This window comes from Chenopodium album, chromosome 14 (assembly GCF_948465745.1).
Source record: "Chenopodium album chromosome 14, dcCheAlbu1.1, whole genome shotgun sequence".
Taxonomy (NCBI): Eukaryota; Viridiplantae; Streptophyta; class Magnoliopsida; order Caryophyllales; family Amaranthaceae; genus Chenopodium; species Chenopodium album.
The window spans coordinates 12,347,405-12,355,020 of NC_137847.1; the positions used below are offsets into that span (position 1 = coordinate 12,347,405).

Genomic DNA, 7,616 nt, shown 5'->3' on the forward strand with positions numbered 1-7,616 from the left:
CACGGTATTTTGCATCGTGAAACGGAAATATTCTAGGGTTTTATTTTCGCAGCTCTTCCATTCTAGGGTTCTGTACCACACCCCTCATATTTTCTCTATAAATACGAGGCTGATTTCCTCAGTTTTAGGGCACCAAACAATTATGTCCTCTCTTATACACCAAAACATTCTCTTTTTCTCTCTTATTCTTTAGCCTATGTACTAGCCTTCCCTATTCTCTCATCATACATCCCTTAAGCACTCAAAGGAGTCCATACAACACCCAAAGTTCCATACTTAAACTAAGGCGTGAAAGGTAGAATTAAATGAGGGTTTGGACCAAATTAACTTTACTTTTTATTTAGTTTAATTTCAATTTGATTTATACTTTTATTGAAGTTACTAACAATTTATTCATGATGTAGCAATTCAAAGAAACGCAGAACATGAGTAATAAATTCACTTAATTACTCTTCTTTTCATTCCTTATTGCTAGTATCATGATTAGGGTTAGTATTATGATTTGATTTGAATAACGATATTATGGTTAAATCACTACTACAAATCCCTTGGTTTTTGGACGCTATTGGTTCGACGCTATGTATGGGGCGTCCACGCGAAAATAAATTCCCGCTTATTTTCGACGCTTTTATGTGTCGAATCAGTTCTTGACAAGAAAAAGCGTCGACAAATTCTTAAAATTTGCACGTGACTCAAGGAACCCAAGGAAAATTAAAAAGAAAAAAAAAGAAATGTAAAAAACCGGCTTATACCCAGGCCACAAATATACCCAAAGTACTCTCTCTCTCTCTCTCTCTAACTCTTAGATCTCAGCACCTCAACACAAACTCCTTCGTCACTGAAATCCTCTTCATCGATCTCTCAATTTCTGGATTTTCTCTCCTCTTCTCAATCATGGTGCTCGAGGTTTTGCCTTATACTCAATCTCATATTAAATTGCTTCCTAAAACGATTTCAAAATTAGGGTTTTCAATTTTACTGAAATTCTATTATTCCCCCTTTTTTATTGGAATTTTCAGGCGACTATAATCTGCATCGTCAATTCGAAGTGGATGCGTAATGGTGATTACTCGCCCACCAGATTTCAAGCTCTTTCTGATGCTGTTAATCTCATCTGCGGCGCTAAAACTCAGGATTTCTTTCTCGCTCTTCACTTCTTTAAACCCTCATTTACAGTTTGGGGGTTGAATTTGTTATCAATGGTGTTTTTTTTTTATGAATGTGGTAGTTAATTGTGGATATTACTTGATGGGTTTTGATGTTATTGATTGATTTCGTGTAGTCTAATCCGGAGAACACTATCGGAATTCTAACAATGGATGGAAAAGGTGTTCGTGTTTTGGTCACTCCCACAAGTTATCTTGGAAAGATATTAGCTTGTATGCACGGTTAGTTTTCGTTTGATATATCGACATATCGTGAATTGATTAACATAAATCTTGATTATGCATGTTATTGAATTTGTTGCTGTGAATGCATGATTAGAAAGCATGGTTTTTTTAAAACTTTTGTAGCATGTAACTTAGCAGACTTGAGGATTATCACATTAGTACATTACGTCTAGTTAGGTTGATTTTAGGGATAGAAGAAATTGATGGGTTGGATGGGCGGCATTTGGTTTTCTGATCGTATTAGAATATGAAAATGCCTGGTGGTTAGGTTAAGTTAGTGGCTATTGAACAGAATTAGTCAGTGGCTAATATATGTTGATCGATGAAATTGGTACAAGGTGAATGGCTATTTTCAGAATTTCGTGCTAAAATTCTGTTTAGAATTAGTTTGTTACATTTAATTGTTGTGAAATAGCATTGAATTTGTAGTTATTTTATAATAGTAGAAAGCCATTGTATTAGAATCAAGGGTTTTTTTGTATGTCGTGTTTGGTTGTTGATTTTGGTCAGACTCAGAAATTTATGTTTTTTTTTTTTTTTTTTTTTTTTTTTTTTTTTTTTTTTTTTCCAATTTTGGGTCTAATTGCAATTCTTTGAGAAATACATTGGCGGCAGCCAAAATCATTCATACTACCACAATCTATTACTCTATATATTTATTCCTTTTGTTTTTCTTGCTCATTTTTTAATATGATTGACATAGCTTGATCTAATATGAGATTCTGTTGACATTTCAGGTCTATGGGATGCTCATGGCTAGATTTACATATGAAGACATGAGATTAGCAAAAGAAGATAAGCGGGCATTTGTTCTTACATACTCGAGCTGGATTTATAGGCAGCCAAAGGTATGCTGCAACATGGACTGGTAGGTGACAATCTTTCAACTTGGGAACACCTTCACATGAGTGTTCCCATGGTACTTCAATTGGTATGGGATCGGGAGAGGTATTTCTTATATGTTGTTTATTATTCTTTCCCTGTTATTTGGTAATTTTATTGGGAATTTCTGACTTAGTAAGGAAACAGGCATGTGGTGCTATCTAAAAAATAAAATAAGAGTACAAGTGAGGTTATCAGCCTTGTCCCTTGCCAACTAAAAAATAAAATATGTACATGAGATCATGAAACCTTCGTGTATGATTTGACATTAGATTAGGATTATATTTAAATCATCATTTATGATCTTTCATTTATGATCTTCGGGTCTAATTGCAATTCTTTGAGAAATACTTTGTGGGTGTTTCGCTTTAATTTACAGGGCCGTCTTAACCATATTAGGGGCCCTATTCTAAACTTAGAAATTAGGCCCCATTAATTTTTTTTTTTTTTTTTTTTTTTGAGGGGATTAAAATTTATTTATTAGGTATAATTTCAATAATCATATTACACCATTTTTTTTGACAGAGTACAACATTTTAAACAGTACATATCCTGATATCCCAATATAATTTCAAAATTAAAAAAAAAAATTCTAGCCATTTTTGTAGCAAATTCATCAACAATTCTACATATTGCACCTTCTCTGGATAATCATTTGGCAGCCATAATTAAAAATAAAACTACATTAATATTTAATAATTAAACAAACAATGCACCTAAAAAACTAATATTTAACAATTAGGATAATAATTGAAAGTGAAAAGAGGATGGAAACAACTTGATAAAAGTTTACCGCAACTCCAATAGCCGCAACTCACCGACTCATGGGAGTACCCATTAAGCCATTACAATAATTTTCTTAGTTTCCAACTTTAAAAATCACACATATTGGCAATGATAGCTAAATAACTCCTAGAGAATTTGAAATTCTATACACATTAGCCTTTGTTATATGAAAATTAAGGGTTTTATTTGGTGGAAAACGAAGTAATTAATTCCTCCATCGGAAGTAATTCAGGTATTGAGAAAATCCTCCTCACAACTATTGTGATTGATAGAGGAAGACAAGAAGTTTATTTGGAAAAATGAAGAATTTGGGGTAAAATAAGAAAATTAATGGCTAAAGAAGGAAGGTTTTAGATTTTTTAAGCAAACTAAAAACATTTTACGAGGTAATTTGCTTGATTTGTGGGTGTAATTAAAACGGGAAGAAGAATGGCTGATGGAAATTAATTCACGCTTGATTGAGCCGCGGCAATTTTTTTTTTCACTTAGGGTTGGGCTCCATGTATAAATGGGCCCTTAACGATTCGGGGCCCTGTGCTAAGGGTCTGGTTGCACAGGCCCTTATCTATGTTTGGTTACTTATCTAAGCTAATTCATAGCATTTTGATATTCCCAGGCAGGGTAAAAGAATACTGGGAGTGAAAAGGGTAGCAAATAGCACCAGATTGTTTTAGAAATGGTTCTTTGTTGCCTTATGTCAAGGATCCAAGGCAGATTTAATTTAGTTGGCTGTTTGTAGGAGCTAACTTTGTAATTGGAGTGCTCTTTTACGCTGGACCATTGTTTGAGATGGGCTTTTCGAATCATCAAAGTTCGTGGCCGGCTTGCTGTTGATGATGATTTAGTTTGCCACATGGTCCAAACAAAAAGAAGATGCCACCTCCTGATGTGGCTTGCATCTTGCAAGCATTCGCTACCTGCACAGGAGGATGGTGCTTCTTCTTGCATGATCCTCTGTGATTCATAATAGCTTAACTCAGGAACTTTTTAGCTTTTTTACTCAGCACTCTTGTGGTTTTTTGCTTTTACAGGTACACCTACACCTATTCAGGCAAAGTCATGGCCAATTGCAATGCAAGGTTGAGATATTGTGGCAATTGCTAAGGCGGGTTCTGGAAAGACCTTAGGTTATCTTCTTCCAGGTTTTATGCATCTTAAGCAGCGCCGCAACAATACACAAATGGGACCAACCGTGTTAGTACTGTCATCGACAGGGGAATTGGCAACACAGATTCAGGATGAGGCTGTGAAATTTGGGAGGTCCTCCAGAATATCTTGCACGGTACAACGTGATCTTTGTTTCTGATAAATGTATTTAGGTTGTCTTGCTTGATTATTTTTAGTGAGGGCACATATACTTAATTGGAAGTTGAACATAAATTTTGTTTGTTTCTTTTGAATATGTTCTTAAATTAGGAATCTCTTTAGTATGTTAATGTATATAACAGTATGCTTTTTTTCAGTTTTTGTTTTCAAAACTTGATATTCGAGTTATATGAATTACTACTATTTCGAGTAGAATTTTTGGGATGAATTTGATAAAATGGTCTGGGTCATTGTTGTGGTAAATTTTGGCTGGAGTCGTATGCCATTTTATATTGTTAATTTTTCATGAGTATCTTTTTAGAAGTATTAACTTGTAACCATATCAGCTGAAATCCATAACTGAATTCAGATCTGAAGTTCAAAACTAAAAATCAGATTTGACTCAGAGCTGAAATCTAAAACTGAATTCAGATCTGAAGTTCAGAAATGGAAATCAGAACTTCAATCCAAAAATGCTTGTGTGTGTGTGAAATTCAAAGCTTGTGTGTGTGTGTGTGTGTGAAAGTCAGAGCTTGTGTGAATGCTTGCTTGTGATGTGTGTGTGTGTGTGTGCGTGTGTGTGTGTGTGTGCGCGCGTGTGTGCCTTGCTCCCCTGCTGCTTTTATTCTGCTTGTCTGCCCTGCTCCCCTGCTACTTGCTGTATTGTGTAGTAACTTGCTGTATTGTGTATTGTAACTTGCTGTTTACTATATATTCCTAACAATTTCAGAACTGAAATCCAGAACTAAAAACTCTTAAACTTTTCAGATCCTGTATTGTGTAGTAACTTGTTGTTTACTATATTCATTGAAGTATTTTGCTGCTAGTGCTAAGTTGCAAATGATTGACTTTTCTTTTATGATAAATGAAAAGGAAAAGTGGATTACCTACTGTGATGTGCTATTTCTTAATGTGATAAATGAAAAGGAAAAGTGGATTACAAGCTGATTATTTAATGCAGATATCCTGGTTGATTATTTGATAGTGATTACCTACTGTGATGTGCTATTTCTTGACTATCTAGTTGCCTACTTAAATTGATTTAGTCTACATGCCTACTTAGAACTAATATTTTGCATCTGGTAAAAGGGTATGACAATGAAAATTATGAATCTTTAGTGATTTGAGATATGATGAAGTGATGTGTTGTATCTTTATCTGCTGAGTTGATTTGGACTTAATCTCAGGAACTTCGAAGAGAATCCATTGAGTCGCCATTTCTAAATCTGATCCATTAGTTCCCACCTATTGGGAACACCACCATGCTTTGAACCTAAATATGCTAAGAAAATTTTTATTATGTAGAAGATGAGGCTTCATTTAGCCATCTATTGACTTGGTTAATTGGGATAACAAAACCTATAGTGCTCTGTATAATCATGCTACCAACTGCAACATCAACTTTGATTATGCTCATTTGGATTGTGCTGTGTATAAGCCAATATAATTTTGAGCTTGTGTGTGTGTGTGTGTATATAAGGCTATATTGTGTAATGTACTAATTTATACTTTTTTTTTTTTTTTTTTGAAGATTGGAAAAGGCAATGTAGGAGCAACAAGAGAATAGGTCGGGACACTTGAGCATCAAAACAAGCGACTATATCGTCTATAACGCCATCATCTATCTATTTTGGTTTTTAGTCCTATTTATATTAGTGATGTATTATTTAGGGACAAGCTACTATAATATGCGACTTTTTTTTTATTTAGTTAATTATGTTGATGTTTTCTTTTATTTATAAATTTGGTAATTGTTAGCAACATACTCTTATTATTGTTGATTAATTATTGTTTTTTTTAATCTGATCTTGTTATATTGAATATTTGTTTATTTCAATTTTAATGTTATTAATTTAATTTATGATAAATTTAAATAACTATAATGTATGTATGATGGTAATAATTTAATAAAAGGAATAAAAAGAAAAAAAAAGCTTAAAAAATAAATCTAGACGCTTTTTAATGTCTACATAATTGCACATTTTCAAATTTCAAAGACTTTCCCGCCATACCATAGGCTGACACGAATAAACGCAAGACAACAAAAAGCGTCGCTAAATTTGATTATGTGGACGGGAAAAAGCGTCGCTAAAAAACTACATACATTTGGATAATGCGCGAAATACGTAATTTTCGACGCTTTGTATATTAGTTTGGACACTAAAAAGCGTCGAGAATCTCGACGCTTTTTTGTGTCCCTGATAAATTTTCGACTCATGGATTTGCGACGCTTTTTTGCAGCGTCGAGAAATAATTTTTCGACGCTTTTTAGCGTCGAAAAAAGGCCTAAAAAGCGTCCAAAAAACACGCTTTTTGTAGTAGTGAATTGCTTCTAATATTATTGTTTAATATATAGTTATTATTGATCATGATATTTCATGTTTAAAGAGAATATGTATTAAATATCATTACTAATAAGATAATTTAAACGACCGGTTTAGGTTCCTTTTTAATCTTGTTGTTAACTGAAGTGATCACGATATTAAAGAATTATATGTTACATTAACATTAAACCAATTTAGCATAATTATAGTTTGGAGCAAATTGAATCTTTGTTTGCATGCCTTTGAGATCGCAGGAATCACTTTTCACAATAAGAATCGAGTAGAAGCCAATACGGGCGAATGTGACTCCATGACTCACTTCGTACAATCATCCCCGATCCTCCTTTTGTGTTTCCGAACCATATGGGGTTCGTAATCTCATGGATTGTGAAAGGGGTGTAGCCTTCACGAGTCAATTTTTGTTGCCTATTGTAGACACCTGATTGTGTCTCCCCAAAAACTAAACCCAGTAATGAGTAAAACGTTATTAATTATTGAACAAAGTGAAATGTGAAAGAGTCTCATGATTCCTCTGTTTTTTAATAAAAAAGGTTCCTTCTGTTTCGAAAATCTTTCTTTTCGTACTCCATTTATGAAAAATGTCCAATCCAATTTAGTTTGGTCCATCATATGGGTCCAATAATTGTGTAGTTGGATGGGGCTCGAAAAGAGCTTTCCAACGATATATTATAAGCCCAATTCCGATGAATAATGAGGAAGTTATGGCCCAAATACTAAATTGGGTCTTAAATGAATTTTATGGGTGTAAAAACCTAATTGTGTCTCCCCAAAAACCAAACCTAGTGATGAATACCTTTCACGTCATTGATTATCGAACGAAGTGAAAGTGTGAAAAATATTGTAATGCGGTTGTTTTAATATAAAAATACATTTTTCTGTTTTCAAAAATATGAAAATAGGCAATCTA

General features: G+C 33.8%; 1 long non-coding RNA gene across 8 annotated transcripts; it reads left to right on the forward strand.

Moving 5' to 3' along the window:
- Positions 1-728: 728 nt before the first annotated feature.
- Positions 729-6,201, forward strand: LOC145580069 (uncharacterized). Of its 8 annotated transcripts, XR_014099269.1 has the most exons (6): positions 729-906; positions 1,020-1,388; positions 2,129-2,339; positions 3,799-3,991; positions 4,091-4,341; positions 5,896-6,201. It is a non-coding gene; the product is annotated as an uncharacterized LOC145580069 (long non-coding RNA). The 8 variants fall into 8 exon arrangements; XR_014099268.1 differs by having other exon boundaries at positions 3,799-4,341; XR_014099271.1 differs by lacking the exon at positions 3,799-3,991.
- The last annotated feature ends 1,415 nt before the right edge of the window (positions 6,202-7,616 follow it).